Here is a 17,959-nt window from a genome sequence, read left to right as displayed (position 1 = left end):
TGTGAGAAACGAGGCTCACCCTTTAAAATTTTTTAAAGGTGCAACAAGGGATAAAGCAAAAGTAACAGCACTGGGTGCATAGCCACATGTGTCGCTGCTGAGGCAGGGATGGAAATGAAGAGACTCCATCTTCAGAAGGCAAAGAATAATCTTTATTAACAAGTAGCATTCCTCTTTGATAACCAGCATCGCTAAGGTGAAATATGATTGGTCTCAAAGTGAAAACCTTTCACACCATTGGTGCACTCTGACTAGCCCACTGTGGTAGAACATATCTATGTAATAAACGCCAATCACTTGGTTTTTAAAATTTATAAAGGTTTAATAAAAATAAAATGGAAAAAAAAATTAATACAAGTATAGTAATAGAGATTAAACAATTAGAGTTAGGACAATTAAAGAGACAATAACAGCAAAAAGTTACAGCCCGGGCTGGGTACCTCTCTCTGGACAAAAGTGAGGCAGGAGAAGGACCCCGATAAAAGAGAATTCCCTCCTTAAGAGGGGTAACCTGTTGCATACACAAATCACTTCATGAATATGCATATTTTTTATTTAAAACAAGAAATTTGTTCGGTACTTCTTGAGGAATTCCTGTTAATCCCAGGCGCCTTGAAGTCTAAGTCGAGTTTGGAGAAGTTCGGTTTTTTTGTTGATAAGGAAAGCCATAAATTCCTCTCCTCTGGAAGATTTAGGGGTTTCTGTAATTGTTATCTCTGTGTGAAGAATTTCTTGATTATCTTCTCCTTCTCTTGAGCAAAAAGAATACCACACACACATATTTTCTATTTTAACTACTAAAGCTTAATTTCAATTACAAAACTACATTTACTATATTATTAAAATGTTACTACAGCATAACTTTCCAACCTAGCATAATACATGTAGTAAATATCTGCGTAGAGCCATATAATAGGCATTTTTCACACTACTATTAAAGAATGAAGTTTCAGGTTTTTAGCTGCAGACCATAAATATTTTATAATTGAATAAATACTAAGTGTATTCCCATTTAAAAAGAAGACAGACTTCATCTGTCAGATCAGAACATCTATACGTAATCAGAAATTGTTCCACAAGGTGCCGTCTTCTTAACATATTTTATGCATTTAATAAATGTAGGAGATAATAATCATTAAAACCTGCATGCACTGCAAGAAAACCACAAGCTCATTATTGGTTTTCAGTACTTACTACCAGAGCCATACTCAGAGCAAGCAACATGACTCAAAGAGCAAGAGATCAGCAACAATTAAAATCACTTTTTTAAATGCAACTCAGCTCTTGGGACAACCTGTGCCAGTTGCCAGTGTGGCACCATGCTCTAAGTGAACAAGTTCTTCCTTAGACCTAATCTGACTCAATCCCCATTATATATTCTAAATATTATCCCATGTCCTATTGCAACTGAGCCTGTGAAAAAAGGTCTTTCCTACTTCCTGAGAATCCCCTTTGAAGTACTGGAACTCAGCAATGAAGTCGCCCTGGGGCCTCTTCTCCTCCAGGCTGAATAACTCCAGGTCTCTCAGCCTGTCCTCAGAGGAGAGGCGCTCTGTCCTCTGTTTCTGTCGCCCTGTTCTGTAATTTGGTGGGGTGTTCAGTTTTATCTAGTGGCAAAAGAATTGAAGTAGAGCAATGCAGGGTACAGAGCCATGAAATGGTGGTGGAGGAACCCAAGGATGCCAGTCCTGGCAGAGCAGTCTGGAGAGATTTGGCTGTGGGCAGGAGGGGCTGTGAGGGGCTCACTGTGAGCCTCTGGTTTGTGCCCCCCACCCCACCCTTAGAGGTTTCTGGCACGCAAACAGGGAATGCTGAGAGGGACTTGTCCCAGCCCCATCTGCTGCCTGGCACGCTCAGGCAGAAGGGAACTGGCCCAGGCTTACTGCCAGGTCGTGTGGCAGAGAGGGAACTGCAGGAGCCAGCGCCACTGGGCTGGCCCTGCTGGGAAGGAAGGTGCCATCCAGCACAGGAGGGGCAGAGCATGGAAAGGTAGACACTGCTCTGTCTCCCTGTGGAAATTAGCACGGGGCCTGTCTTTCAAAGACAGGGACTTATGGGAGTCACTGGAGTTTCCTGAAAGGAAGAAACCCCAGGGACAGAAAGCACCACTTCTAGAGCACTGGCAGGGCAAAAATCCCATCAAGATGGAGAAACCAGAATAAACGGATGAGTGGGATTCTGGGCCAGGTTTGCCTGTGATGGCAAGGTCCTGCACATAAAGATGGGGTGCAGATGGTCCCATTGCTCCTCTTTCCGCATCTTTCTAGGAGCCAGAGGAATCCTGTGAAATACTGAGCTTGGAAACTCATGGTTCATTGCTTTTTGTTGATTTTTTTTCCTTTGGGCAGCATCCATTTGTGACATTTGCTGAGCCTGCGTCCAGCCTGGTGCCACTGATTGTTTCAGTGAAGAAGAGGAAGGAGACAAGAATGTGATAATCACATCAGGACGATTACCATTTACTTCGACTAGGATTGTAGGTTAGGGTTAGGGTTAGTGTTAGGATAGGATTGTCTAATAGGACAGGGAACAGTAGCATTGGAAATGAATAAAGTTTGAAACCACAACTCACCTTGAAGATTCCCTTCTTTCTCGCTCTGTGAATAACCTCAAGATTTCCTTCTGAATTGCCTGTTGCTCCTTAAAGGTGCAAAGTGACACTTAGGGAGTCTTTGGCACGGTGTGAAAGTGGGGAAGGCTCTTCTTCATTCATCCTCTTCAGACCACACTGCCTTTGGAATACGGCCCACTGGACTGTTTTTGCCCTGCTGTGGTACTTCAGTTTGAGGCAGAAAGGGCAATGACATATGCAGGAAAAACCAAAGGGGGAGTGGGGCAGTCCAAACACCCTGTGCTGATGCAGCCCTTCAGCTGTGACTCGAGAGCATTGGGGCGCCTGCCACTTGGACTTGTATCCCTAAGTGCAATGTCTTGGGCTGGAGGAGAGCCTTGCTCAGCTGAGAAAGCAGAAAGATCAGAGAGGGTGCTCTGAAAGGTCTCCTCCGGTGCAGAGCTGTCAGCGACTGTGAGGTGCGAGCGGGCCCGGCCTTGCCCGGGGTGGAGCCGCAGCAGAGCCCCGGCAGAGCCCGGAGCAGCCTGAGCCTCGGCACGGGCAGGCGGCCAGGAGGCCCTTGTAGCTGCAGGAGGCAGCAGCCCGGCCCTGCGTGCCTCTTCCTGGCACCGGGCGCATCCTCCGCTCTCAGAGCCCAAGCGGCAGCTGGCTGCTCCCGAGGGGAAGCGGAGCCCTGCTGGGCACAGCCCGGACCGGAGGCATTGGCCGTCTGGAGTCTGCCCCGGGGGAGAGGAAGGCCAAGGGCAGCCGAGGGCCGGTGGCCTGGCTGAGCATTCCTACTCTTCTGCCGGCTGCCCTGTGGCTCCTGGGAAAGGAAAGGTCAGCAGCGTGTGCAGCACTCCGGGCACCGGGGCAGGGAGCCGGGCTGCTGGGCAGGCTGGAGCACAGGGCAGCGTCCTTCAGGCACGGCAGTTCTGCCGGGGGACCCGCGGCCAGCGGGAGGCGGTGGCAGCTTGTCAGGTCCCGTCTGCAGGAGCCAGTGCCTCGCACAGCTCTGGGAGGAAGCGCCTGCAGTCCTGCAGTTCTGCACTGAGCCAGAGCAAAGGTGTGCAATGCAGAGCGTTTGGCAGAAATATTCAGGGCCAGCAGGCCAGCGGCTTTGTGCTCTCTGGCGCACAGCAAGCGCTGTGCAATGCAGCTCTGAGCTGCTGGGAGAGGGAATCGGGGATGTGCCTGAGGGTTTTGCTTGAGTAGCAAACTCATTTGGAAGAGAGCAGAATAATTGCAGTAGGCAATCTGTATTTTCTTCATTAATTTTCTGAAAGAAAGTCACAATGTGTTGCACACAGGTAGGGGCATTGTGAAAGAAAGGCCTTATAAAATCAGGCCTTGCTCTGCTAAAAATGACCAGCTGGCCTGTTATGTCTTCTACGTGCAGCTAGCTAACTTCCCATGTGAAAAATCGTAAGAATGACTGCAGTTATTACAGTGTGCATCTGAAATAAACAACAAATCTGTCCCATGAGAGTCCACAAAGGAAAAATGTAAACACCTGAGTAAAAGAGAGAGTCTTAGCACGTCCACACAAAACCACCTTCTAAGCAATGAATTGTTTGGCAAGAAAGCGACCAGGCAATTGGAGTTGAACACGAGGTCTGTGAAAACGGTATAAAAATGAGTTATGTGAATAAAGAGTTGGCTTTCCCTGCATGAAGAAACTGAGTCCTGGCTGCTTTATTGACACAGCAATTTGGCTTCACTCAGCAAGAGCACTCGCAGGGTGTATTGATGAAATGCTTGTGTTTGATTCCCAGAAGAGGAAGGAGAGGCGTTAAGTGTAACAAATAGGGCTTAGTCTTGTGAATTCCTTTAGCTTTAACAGGCGTGGCTGAACCCTGTATTGCCCCACTGCAGTGCTTAATGTGTGCAAATGGCTATTTTAGCCTTGAGAATAAAGAGAGTGGTCCTGCTAAGAAGGTCGCTAGAATGCATTCAAAGGGAAGAAAGTGTTTTTAGGAGGCTCTTGACCAGCAAAGGAGAATTTGAGGAATGGAGTATTTCCCAAACGACTGTGTCAGGAACCTGAGTCCTGTCTGAGGCCCTGCCATATTTGATCCATGGTTGAGCAGGTTGACAAGACAATGAAGAAAAGTGTATTGTTTAATGGGTGGGAACGTGACCCTTGAAAGAGAAACAAGGCATTGGTCAGTCGGTGGTCAGTTAAGGTTTGAAAGGGGAACAATGCACAATGGAGCTCTTGTTGGCATGGATTCGGTATTGTGAGCCATCGTTTCCACAGCCTCCCCTCTCCGTGTCCCAGAAGGAATTGGATGGACTGTGTTCTTCTCCCCGAGTCGTCTGGTTCAGCACGAGCAGCTGAGCACCAGGAGCTGAAGGAGCTGAAGCCTCAGGCCTCAAGAGCTGGGCCTGAGGAGACTTTGTGAGCAAATGAATGCTGCTAACATGGACCTGGCTGAATGCAGCAGATGGAATCATGGAATCACAGAACCCTTTCTGTTGGAAAAGACCTCTGAGCTCATCCAGTCCAGCCGGTCACCCAGCAGTGTCGAGCCCAGCACTAAACCACGTCCCTGAAGTGCCAAGGCCTGGACAACAGCCCTGAGTGAGGCCCTGAGCCAAAGGTGGCCTCTGGATGAACCTTCCAACCAAAGGTTATCTTTGTATCTGTTCACTAATGAAATATGCATGGTCATTAGCACTGTGATAGATGTATCCACTCATTAGTGAAACATGGATTGACCTTTCTGTGTTTAGAAGCCAGGCAAGGCCATGAAATCCGACATCTGGCCTTGTCTGGGGCTGAATGGTCAAAGTCGCCTCCCTTGGTTCCTCTTGGGCCCTGGCCAGGCTTTGGGAGGAACCCAGGAGGAGGATGAAACCAGATGTTCCCGCACCAGCAGCGCTGTCAGTTTGTTCATTCAGCACTGTCAGAGCTGGGCCCTCTCCCAGCGAGGCTGGAGCCCCACCTGTGGCTGGAGGCACCTGCAGGAATTCCCAGTGTCCAGGAGTGGCTCTGCAGCCCTTGGCTGTAACAGCTTCCCCAGCTGCTGTGTGGATCTGGGGCATGGTAAAGCCTGAGGGTAACTGCTGCTGGATCTTTCTTAATCACTGCTGCAATCTTTGGTGCTGATGGCTGGGTGCATTGCTGAGCTGCTCCTTTTGTGATTCTTTGCTGCTTTGAGCTACAGTCAATGACACTGAGTCCTTCAGTTGGTGTCTGTGTCTTTGGTGCTGACCCTGCCCACTGGGGAAACAAAACTGGCACAGTCTGGCCAGATCACAACAAAATGTCACTTTTTAAATGTAAATGTGAGGAATCAGTCCCATCAGAAATTCCCAGATGGGAAGCCCTTCCCTGGAGTTCCCTGGCTCTGGAGTGGGCTGAGGTCAGAGCACCCTGTGAGCAGTGGGGCACTCTGTTAAAAGAGGCTGAACCCCTGGATGTCTTCAAATGCATCCAAAACTTGCATGTGGAAGGAGGAAAAGAAATGTGGGTTTGGGAATATGTGGGTGAAGTTTGTAAATGGCACACTGGAAACAGCACCAAGAGAAGGAAGAATTGCTTTTGGAATGCTCCCACATGGAGGGACAGAGGAAGGTTAAAACTTGAGCTCAGGTTCATTTGTGCAAGTGAAATATAATATTATTATTATCATCATTAATAACAGTTACATAAAAATAGAACATGATTATACATTTTTTTCAGATAGAATTAAAAATTGATAATGTGAAATAAGGCTGACAATGCTAATATGTCACCTTTGGCTGCTCACTGTGACACTGAATACCCTACAGAAAAGGACTGGCCAAGACCCAAATGTCACAATAGAACTTTGTGAATTGTGTATAATGAATAAAGGAGGAAGGGATGATGTGGAAACCCAGGACGCCGGGAGTATTTCTCTGTCTGCTCTGGGGTGTCCTGACCCCCAGGGGAGCACTGACTTTGACCCTCATTCATGGAGAAAACTTCCAAAGCCTCAAGGTAAACTGGAAACCACAAAAGTGTGAAATAGATTGTAGAGATTGTAGAGAGGAGTTTAGTATGTCACATGGGTAAGAAATTTATGTTTTAGGATTTTTAGTATGTTATAGATGGATTCAAGATTGTTATAAATGAATGCTCCAATTTATTAATTGTTATAAATGCCAATCACTTGGTTTTTAAAATTTTAAGTTTAATAATAATAAAATGGTTATAAAAATAGTAATACAATTAGAGTAATGAAAATTTAGAGTTAGGACAATTACAAGACAATAAAAAGCAAAGAATTACGGACGTCCGGATGCTCTCGGGCACTTAAGCCCAATAAGCATGCCTTGTGAAAAAAGGAATAATCTTTAAAAGCAGTAGCCTGTTGCATATTCATACATCTCATACATGATGCATAAATTCCTTGCAAATTAAGAACTTTTCTGGTTTTTGTCAACTTCTTCCCCTTAATCCTGGTGGTTCCATAAAGACGGAGAGAAGGTGGAAGAATGTTTGTCTTTTCCGATAAGGAGGCAGTAATTCTTTATGGGCCCCCATCACTGTCATCTCTGTGTGAAGAGTTTCTTCATTATCTCATCTCTTGCTTGAGCTAGTAAAAAAAAAAAAAACAAAAAACCACATACATAGGCTCTATTTTAACTACAAAACTACATTTACCATACTATTAAAATGTTAATACAGCACTTCTAATCAATATAACATAATACATATAGTATTCAATTTAATATTTGCGAAAAGCCAATCATAAAATATGCATTTTTCACATTAATTAAAGTAAATTAATAAATTGTCCAAATATAAATTTAGAGAATAACAACGAAAAGCCACTATCAAAAAAAGGTCAGTGCCGAGCCCGGGATCGGCGCTGGTGAGACACAGGTTTGACCACTACAGCATAGGGTCCCCTATGTTCACCCCGACTGTTCTGTCCAAGTGATTTATAGATGGTTTTTCTTGCCTGAGGCAAAGTCTCTTTCTTCTTTTCTGGGCTGCACCTATTCTCTTTTGAAATACTGTGAAGCAACCTTCCCGTCCTTGGTGGGGTGCTTAAAAAAACTTACAGAATATTTCTTACCAATATAACATATTTCATACATCTATTTCTCACAAGCACGAATTATCTAAAATATACATAACAATTCCATGAGTCTATCTGCTGCATTCAGCCAGGTCCATGTTAGCAGCATTCATTTGCTCACAAAGTCTCCTCAGGCCCAGCTCTTGAGGCCTGAGGCTTCAGCTCCTTCAGCTCCTGGTGCTCAGCTGCTGGTGCTGAACCAGACGACTCGGGGAGAAGAACACAGTCTGTCCAATTCCTTCTGGGACACGGAGAGGGGAGGCTGTGGAAACAGGAGCAGTGTTTGGTGTGGCCTCCTCTCTGCCCAGCACGCCTTTCAGCGCTTTGAACCAGCCAAGAGCTTTCTCCAAGAGTGCAATGGAGCAGCTGTTCCTGCTGCCGGGTCTGGCTCTCTCCAGTCTCTGACCTTGCCTGCTTTTGTCCCTCTTGCTGTGCCCTCTGCTCCCCCAGGGCTCGGTGGCTGCTGCCCAGGACTGTGACACTGGCACAGATCCAGGGGTCGAGACCCTCCTTTCTCTGCCCTTGGAGCTGCCTTTTCCATCTGGAAGCTCCCCATGGACAGGGAGTCCCCAGCTCCGTTCCTTGCACAAGCTCCAGGAGCCCAGGGCTGCCATCTCAAGTCCCTGCTGGCCCTGGGGGCTCCCATGTGGGCACAAGTGGGGCAGCAGAGCCAGCAGGGAGCCTGCAAGTCTCTTCCAGCCCTGTCTGCTCAGAGTTTGGGCCTTGGAGCCTCAGGTGGCCAAAGGCAGCTGCTGCTGGTCCCCCTGTGTGCCCCTGTGTTTAGCAGTGCTGCTCCATCCGTCTGTGCCCAGCCACGGGGAAAAGCCTCAGCCCTGCAGGGCCAGGAGCTGCCGGGCTCTGCCTGAGCAGCTCAGCCAGAGGGAAGGGAGCTGCTCCCCACGGGAACCAGGAGCCAAGGGCTGGAGCACCTCGTTCTGGGGCAGAGCCCAAATTCTGTGAGGGAGTAACAGAGTTATTCACGTGCACGGGTGTGTCAGCTCTGCAGGTGCTGTGCCTGCAAACACATGGTTCGAGATGTGCAAAAGAATTCTGCAACTCTTGGCTGGACCAGGATGTCAGCAGTGCTGAACTCCAGCTTAGTCCAAAGCAAACACTTGACACCTCTGCTCATATCTGCTAGATTTTTTACCTCAGGGTATCCAGAGAAAAGTAAACGGAGGAGTAAATATTTTCATTGTTTATCAGAAATGTATCTCATTTTGCTGAACATTTCTTTTTCAGGACGTGTTATCTGCTTAAAAAGAAAAAGAAAAAAGAAAAAAAACCCGAGAAAAATATGAAAGAGAAAAAAAAAGAAACAAATGTGTAGTGAAAATCTTTTGTAATTTGGATTAAGAGGTAACTGATCTATTTAAAAGGAGAACTCATTTACTTTGTGCATGTTCTGATGGCCTGGATCCATCTTACGGACTGACCTCAGAATCTTTTTTTTTTGAAGACTTTGGGTTTTGTTCCCTATATTAAGATTTTTTTTTAAATTGGAGTTGAAGCAATAGGAAGATGAGAGATGGATTGTGCACAACTGTGTCTTGAGAACAAAAATATTGCAGTTTGAAACTTGGACCTAAAGTATTGAAAATGAAACTTACAAATCCCAGTGCATTGTGTGACAGCAGCTTTTCCTATAGGATGTGCAGCATCACAAAGACTTCATCAGTGGGGTTGGGAGTGCTTGGAGCTTTGTCCTGTGCCACTCTGGGATGTCATGAACCAGGACTTCACCTGCCACCAGCCCAGGTCACCCTCTGCCACCGCAGCTCCTTGGGCCTTGTGTCCCCAGAGCAGACACAAAGTGTTTCTGCTGCTCCCCCTTTGCACAAATCCACAGAGCGCTGGGATTTTTCCAAGCCTCGTGTCTCCATTGGGCCATATTCCCAAAGAACCAGCAGCACATCCTGATGAATACGGCGAGTTACGTGGATGGTTGTCAGCTCCACTTCCTGCCTAGAAATCCTGAAATTGCTTCTAAATGCTGCTCCTTCAGCTCCTGGACACCTTCTCACACAGAGATGGGAAAAAAATCTCCCGGCCACCGGCTAAAAGGTGAGTTATGCCCAAGTTAGAGCTCTGTGGGAAATCTCTCTCCCTCCCTGACGTTTGAATGTATCTGTACATGGGGGTGTGCATGGATGTGTCTTGTATACAAAGGAAGGAGCGTGCAAGCAACAGGACTGACACTTTCAGGGCCCATGCTATTCCATACCCATGGGTACAGAGACATTATGGAAACCCTGGCACAGACAGGGCCTTCTGTCCATGGGTACAGAGACATCCAAGAGCCCCTGGCACACACAGAGCCTTCTGTCCATGGGTACAGAGACATCCAAGAGCCCCTGGCACACACAGAGCCTTCTGTCCATGGGTACAGAGACATCCAAGAGCCTCTGGCACACACAGAGCCTTCTGTCCATGGATACAGAGACATCCAAGAGCCCCTGGCACACACAGGCCTGGCAGCACAGGTTGATTTCCCCACAGGCTGCAGGAGATGAGAACACAACATTTGCCAACACTGACTGCAAGCCACAGCTCTGGGTGCTCCCCATGAACCTCAGCTCTGGGACCACTGTCTGCCCCAAGCTCCAGGGACTGCAGTGGGAGCCCGGCCGGGCTCTGCCCTGGGGCCATCCTGCAGGGACAGCTGCAAACAGGGAGCATTCCCTTGCCACCAACAGCCAAGCCAGGGCTGCAGGGCAGCTGCTCCAGCCCGGAGTGCACTGCTGAGTGCTGTGCTCTGGGGCTGGGGCTCCCCGCACAGGGGACTGGACTGGTGTGCCACAGGAGACAGAGAAGCTGCAGCTTCAGCCTAACTGAGGTGGGTGCGTGGGCTGGGAAGAGTGGGGAGGCTCAAGGGGATTCACAGAGCTCATCCTGCTGCAAGGACAAGGAAAAGGGAGTGGGAACTCAGCAGTGAGGAGAGCTGAGGGCTGGAGAGCAGCTCTGAATGACACTAAAATCCCACTGCACCTCTGAGACATTGCTGCTCCTCAGCCAGTGACAGGATGAGTCCCTAAGCCTGGGGCTCAGCCTTCCTCGTGGTGAGGGGCATCAAGGAAAACAACAGTGTGATGGGGACTGCCATGGGCTGGGAACTCACTGGGGGAAAAGAGGGAGCAGTTGGGAAGTATAAGGCAGGTGGGGGAGAGAACTGTTCAGAGAAGGGCTGAGATACAGCTTGAGCAAGCTGCAAAATGTCATTTGGGGTCATCCCAGATTGAATTCGTTTCAGAAGCTATTGAACAAGTTTATTTTTTGGGTGGTGTCATGTTTTCCCTGGGAGGTGTACATTCTGCAACCTTGAGCTGTGTTGCTGAAATGCTCCAGCAGGTCTGTGCTGCAGGTCACCCCATTTCTTCTTTGGCTGATTGCGGCCCGGTGCTGAGCTCCAGCAGAGCCCTGGCAGAGCCCAGAGCAGCCTCAGCACCCGCAGAGCCCGGCTGCAAGGAGAGAAACCAGAAAGGGCCCGTCAGCTGAAGGCTCCTGTCCCCTTGTCCCAGCTGCCTGCGGTGCCCAGGCCATGCTGGCCGTGCCCAGAGCTGTGCCCAGAGCTGCCCATCCCTGCTGCCTGTGGGAGCAGAGCAGGAGGGCAGGACATGTACCCAGCCTGCAGCCGGCCACGGCACATCCAGCCCTCAGCAGCTGCCCAGAGCAGGATGCTCCCGTGCTCGCTGCCATCTCCCCAAAGCTCTGATCCCACCATGCCAAGCAGACGGGACCCACCTGACGCCATCCCCCGCTGGAAGAAAAGCTGGTCCCAAACGATGTCCTCAGCCTTCTCCAAGGGCACGGCCCATCCACGCCACAGCTGCTCCCAAGCACTTCCCCATCCAGACTGGACCCCACCTGGAACGCTTCCTCTAGGAAAACACACAACAAATTATTGAAAAGAGATTACAGACAAAAAGGGGAACAAGAAAAAATGTCAAAAATCTTATCTCTGTCAGGGACTTGAGGAAGGCCCAACCCCTGCATGCCAGGGAAAAACCCACCCACAGGTGAGGGAAGCCCAGGCTGTCTCCCTTCCCCCCTGCACTGCCCCCCAAAATAACGGTGACCCCAAAGCAAACAGGGGCAGTGGAGCAGCCCAAGCCCTTCCTTGCCTGCAAAGCAAAGCAGCCCCTGCACAGGTTCTGGAGTCCCACCTCTGCTCCCACCATGGGGCTTTGTTTGTGTCAGGCTGGCTGCCCCAGCCCCAGCCCCAGCCCGGGGCACGGTGGGTGCTGGGGGCTGTTGGTAGGGCCAGGAGCCCACTCCCATTTCATCACCACCCCAGCCCACCCCCCAGCCCTGCCCAAAGCAGCCTGGCAGCCGACTGAAGGATCAGCTGCATCCGCCCCAGCAAAGGGGGAACCTTTGGTTCCTGGCCAGGCTGTGCAATGCCCAAATCTGGGAGCATCCCCCTGTGTCTGGACTCATCTGCAAATTCCCTGTGGAGCCTGGCTTTGGAGAAGGTGCCAGAATCAAACTCCGTCATCTTCAGCTTGCTGGTGACCAGGTGGAGGAAGAGGTTGTCATCCTTGATGTCGTCCTCACTGTCCCCAGCAGCAGCAGCCCCACCTGGTACAGCTCCTCCAGGGGCTCCTTCTCCTTCCCTGGGGCCAGACCAGGCTGTCCGGGTTCCGCCCAGGGCCTCAGCTGTCAGGGAACCAGGACAAGCATAACCAGCTTGGATGGCAGCCACCAGTGCTTGCCACACCAGGTGTCCAGCTCAGCTCCAGTCCAAGAGCTGCATGTTCCCTTCTGCTGACCCCTGCTTAGAGCTACAGGCAGGACAAAACCAGTCTGGTTGGCTTTGCCACTGATTGCCAAGAGATGTGTGCAGCTGTTACCTGCCAGGCCCCTGGATCCAACTGTGCACGTGGATCTCTGCCATCCTCTAGGGCAGAGGAACACCCTGCACCCAAGGATCATTGAAAAGCTCTTCTAATGAGGGCCTGTCCAAGGGCTGCATGGACAAACACCTCCTAATGACATCCTGGCACTCTGGGGAGAGAAACCAGGAATCACCAGTCAGTTGGAGAAGTTGCCCCCCTGTTCCCATGCCCAGGCCATGCTGGGTGTGCCCAGAGCTGGGCCTAAACTTCCCCATGGATTCTGTTTGGAGGAGAGCAGGACATGTGCCATCTCCTCAGCAGCTGCCAGAGCAGGATGCCCACGAGCTGCTGCTGTCTCCCAGCACTGGTATTGCCCCCGTGCCCAGAGATGAGGATCCACCTTGAGAGAGGCGTCGAGGGAACAAGATCCGCCCCCAGATGATCTCCTGGCCCCTCCTGAACGGGTGCTTCCCCATGACCAGGTGGCACAGCAGGAGGCCCAGGGACCAGATCGTCGCTGCTTGGCCGTGGTAGCGTTGGTGGTGGATCCACTCTGGTGGGCTGTAGGACAGGGTTCCTGTGGAACACAGACAGAGTTCAGCAGGGGGATGCTGCTGCTCCCAGAGCCTGGCCCCAGCACCCCATGGGATGTGGGGGCTGCCCCAGTGGCACACAGGGTGACTGCTGCCCTCTCGCCAGCACCTGGGACTTGTGTACAAACTTGGGGCTGGAAAAGAAGCAACTGGGGTTGAAGAGGGCAGCAGAAACCCTGGGAAGGCCCAACCATGACACACAAAAGAAAAACTCATCCAGTGATGGAGAAAGCCTGCTCTACTCCCCGCCTGCACAGCCCCCCAAAAATGTTAAAAAGTCAAGGCAAACAATGGGAGCAGAGCAGTCCAAGCCCTTCTCGCCAGCACACCAAACCATCCAGGGCAGGGGGTCAGACCCCCCTCTCTGCTACCCCCACTGGGGTTTTTGTCAGGCTGGCTGCCCCAGCTCCAGCCCCAGCCCAGGCCACAGTGGGTGCTGAAGGCTGTGGGCAGTGCTGGGAGCTGGTCTCCTCACACCCCCTCCCAAATCAACCAGGCTCCAGCATTAATCCCATCCCGGCTGCAATAGGGAGAGCCCCGGGGCTGCACCCCGGCTGGCCCATGAGATGCCCAGGAGCATCCCCTAGCAGGGCTCACCTGCAAACTGGGTGTAGGCTGTGTCTTGGAGGAAGGCGCCACAGCCAAAGTCGATCAGCTTCAGCTGCCCGGTGGCCAGGTCGAGCAGGATGTTCTCGGGCTTGATGTCCCTGTGCAGGACCCCGCAGCTGGTGCAGTGCCGCACGGCCTCCAGCACCTGGCGGAACAGCCCCCGCGCCTCCTCCTCCGGCAGGAACCTCCGCTCCGCCAGGAAACCCGACAGCTCCTGGCACCGCTCCGGACGCTCCAGCACCAGCACGACGCTGTCGGGGAGCTCAAGCCACTCCAGGAGCTGAATGACACCAGCACAGCCAGAGGACACCTTGGCCAGCAGCACGACCTCCAGGGGTGCGCTGGTGCTGTCGGGCTGCGGGAGGAGCGCGATGCCGTCAGTGCGGCTGAGGCCGTGCCGGGGCTGGGGAACCCCTCAGCCAGCCCGGGATGCTCTGCATGCCCCGCTCAGCCCATGCCCGCTCTCCCTGCAGGGCTCCCGGCGGCTCCCACCCTGCCGGGCCCCGGCTCCTCGCCGCCCGGCACGGCCCGGCTTCTGCCGCTGGCCCCGCTCACTCACCAGCTCGCCCCAGTGCCGGACGCGGTTCCGTGGCACCCTTTTGATGGCCACCTGCGAGCAAAGGAGAGCAGCGGGTTGAGCTCGCTGCCCCCCCCGCCGAGCTCCATCCTGCTTCCCCTCCTCCTCCTTCTCCTCCTCCGCCCCCTCCTCCTGCGCCCGCCGCCGGCCCCGCCGCTCACCGGGGCGCCGTCCGAGAGCCGCGTGGCCGCGAAGACGCTGCCGAAGCCGCCGCTGCCCAGCAGTGAACCCAGCCGGTACCGCTCCTGCAGGGCCTCCTGCGCCTTCCCTGCGGGCGGGACGTGGCTGTCAGCGCTCGGCCCGGGGCCAGGAGCGGCCCCCGAGCGCCCCCCGACCGCCCCGGGCCGGCCCTCCCCAGGCGTTCTGTCCCTGGAACGGGACAGCGGCGGCTCGGGGCCGACGGCCGCGATGCCGAGCGGCGGAGCTCGGGCCGGAGAAGCCGCAGAGGAGGCGGCGGGAGCGGCCGCGACGCGTGTGTCCTCCGCGGGGCCCGGGAGGAGCCGGAGCCGGGGCCGGGACTGTAGCCCACGTCGGGGCCGGCGCCGGGGCCGGGCTCGGGCCAGGCGGAGCCAAAGGACGGCGATGCCGCCCCAGCCCCAGGCACTGATGCCCGCCCAGCAGCGCCACCGCCAGCACGGCCAGAGCCGGGCGGAGGCGAGACCCCGGCGGGACGGCCGGGGACGGGGACGGGAACGGGAACTGGGGCGGGGACGGGGCCGGTGACGGGCTGGGGACATGGGCCAGGCCAGCAGGGGAGAGGGAGACTGGGAGAGGTGGGGACACCGTGAAAGGGAGAGCAGGAAAGGGTGCGGGACAGCGGGAGAGGGAGAGGAGATGTGAGTGGGACTCGATAGAGTATCTGGTTTCTCTGCTGCCGCTGCTGCCGCTGCTGCTGCTACCGCCGCTGCTGCTGCTGCTGCCGCTGCTGCCGCTGCAACTGAAGCTCCGGGGCCGTTTGTCCCCGTGTCCGTTTTTCTGTTGCCCGCTCGCCCCCGCGCCCAGCCCCCCGCTCCCCGGGGGCAGCCCCTGAGCCTGTCCAAACACGGGAACTTTGCCCTGGTCAGCCCAGACCCTGAGTCTGGACTCCTACACAGGGGAACAGGAATCCTCTTGAGCGCTGCCATGCATTGTCCCCGCTGAGGATCAAACACTATTGGGGCACATTCCCTGAATGCAGAATTTGTACCTGACCCAGGCACTGCATTTACATCTCCAGCAATGATTAAAAAAAAAAAAAAAACACAAAAAAAAAAAAAACCCACCAAAAAAAAACAAACGGGGAAGTCAAACTGTGTGTAGCTCATGGTATTTTAGATTGTCTGAAATTCGCCAAGTCATAGATCTTAGAGATGAGATCTATTTGGATTAAGGGGATGGAGCAGTAGTGCAAGATGGAAAAGAGGAGCATAAAAATAAACAGAGAAAAACATCTTCAGTTGTTTCTTGCCATTTTCATTTCATTTCTTAAAAGCTGTTTCAGTTTTCCCAGAATCTTCTCCACACTCCTGTTTGCTCTTTCCAGGAACCTTTCCTGGAGAACGAGGTGCAGCTTCTGTCACAAGATGTGCCACCAGCTGCAGCTTCTCTAGGCTTTCCACACCTTGTGTGCAGCTCAACTCTTGCAGCACAGCAGGACAAATGTTTGAAGAACTTGACAGCTTGTTCTTTCTTTTCCTTGTGGGCTGGGCAGTTGTGCCATTGGTAAGGTTTTCATTGTTACTGTTCTGCCCTAAGAAACCATGAGGGGCTACCAGGAATTGTCAGGGAATGCAAGCCTGACTGAATGCAGAGAAAGAATCTGCAGAGCCTGCATCCAGAAATGGAGAGCTGTGTGATAATCATTGCAACATCGCCATGGGCATCTTGAACGTGATCTAGAAGATGAAAATGCTCTGACAGAGGGAGTTTGTTTCTGAGTTCAGTGTAGAGGATTCCACATCTAGTGCATTGGTTCATAAATCAAGAGTTCAATCAGTTCATGGAAAGCACCAGAACAAGCACTAGGACTGGGACACACTGGGAGCCACTAGAAATGTGCTGGGGGTAACTGGGACCACGCTGGGGGCAACTGGGGACAAGGGTGAGTGACTGGGGCCCTGCTGGGAGAGACTGGGATCGTACTGGGAGTGACTGGGACTATTTTAGGGGCAACTGGGAGAACTGGGAACTCACTGGATGGCTCTGGGAACATCGGGGACAGTGCTGGGGGCAAATTGTATCATAATGGGGAAGAACTGGGAGCAACTGGGCTCCTGCAGGGAGCAGCCCCAGGCCCCGGGAGCCCTGCACCCCTTTCCCGGCCATGCCGCCTCTCCAGCCCCCAGAGCCCCCTTCTCCTTCACCCAGAGACACCCTGGACCCCTATTCCTGCCTTTCCCAGTGCCCAGACCCTCCTTTACTCAACACCGAGGACACCCGGGACCCCTATTCCCAGCCAGCCCGGGTTTTCCCACCTTTTGCTGGGAATGGGGACACCGGGGACCCTTGGAGTCCCCTTTCCTGACGATAGTGACACAATTAAGCTCGCCCAAACTCCTCCTGGATCTCCCCTAAGCCCCCAGTGGGGATTCCTGGGAGTTCCCCTGTGTTCCCCCTTTCCCAGGACTTTGGGGGTCCCCTCGACCTGTCCGTGCACCCCCAGATTTCTTCCACAGCCCCCTGTGATGGTGGGGGTGGGGGCCGAGTGCTGGTGCCCCCCTGCCTGCAGCAGATCCAGCGGTGAGGGGAGTTTGGGGGGGTCCCTGAGCATTTGGGGTCCCCCGGGTCCCCCAGGATCTCCCAGGACACGCGGACGCTGCCTGTGCGCAGTGAGAAGGTTCATTCCCGGCTTGGGGTCCCAGCTCTGTCACCGGCATTGCCCAGGAAGCCCCAAACCTTCCTGGGAACCCCCAAACCTCCAGGACACCCCAACCTCCCCGGGACCCCAAAACCATCCCTGGGCCCTCCAAAAATTCCTCAAGACCGCAAAAACCCCACACAGACACCCCCCAAACCCTTCCAGGACATCCAAATTCCCACAAGACCTCCCAGCACACCCCAGACCCCCCTGAGAAGGTTCGTACCTGGCAGGGGGTCCCCATCTCTGTCACCGGCAGGTACCCCAAACCAGCCTTGGGTTCCCACTGGGATTGCCCAATCCCCCCCTTTGGGAATCCTGAAAACCCCCCTGGGAACCCCCCAAAAATCCATCGGAACCCGAAAAACCCGGGAGATATACAAAACCCCCCCAGGAATCCATCATGAAATTTATACCCAGCACGGGGTCCCCATCACCATCATCGGCATCACCCGGGTACCCCCAGATACTCTCGGGACTCCCAAACCCTCCTGGGATCCCCAAACCCTCCCAGGTACCCCTAAATCCTCCCAGGACTCCCAACCCTCCCCGGGCTCCGCTGCCGGAATCAGCGGGAGTGGTGTTGGCCTCTTCAGGGGAGTTAGAGTGGGACCCGACCAGAGCGGGGGCCCTTAAACCCCAAAAATCCACCCTGGGGGGCAAAACATCCCCTACAGCGGCTTGAAGTGAGTCCCCCAGAAAAATGTCACTTAAAACCGTCATGATCGCCCCTGAAAAGGGGCTTGTGGGGCTGCGACCCCAGAAGCACCTGAAAATGGGGAGGAAAAAACACCCTTGGAGTAGTGAGGTCCCCCCAAAAATCCCTAAAAAGAGAAAAACTCCTCTTCAGAGGGGCCTGAAGACCCTTCAGGGCCCTCGAGGAGGGACAAGATCCCCTCCTCTG

Source organism: Anomalospiza imberbis, unplaced genomic scaffold (genome assembly GCF_031753505.1).
Source record: "Anomalospiza imberbis isolate Cuckoo-Finch-1a 21T00152 unplaced genomic scaffold, ASM3175350v1 scaffold_55, whole genome shotgun sequence".
Taxonomy (NCBI): domain Eukaryota; kingdom Metazoa; phylum Chordata; class Aves; order Passeriformes; family Viduidae; genus Anomalospiza; species Anomalospiza imberbis.
The sequence above is the reverse complement of the archived record's forward strand: the minus strand, read 5'-3'. Positions refer to the sequence as shown.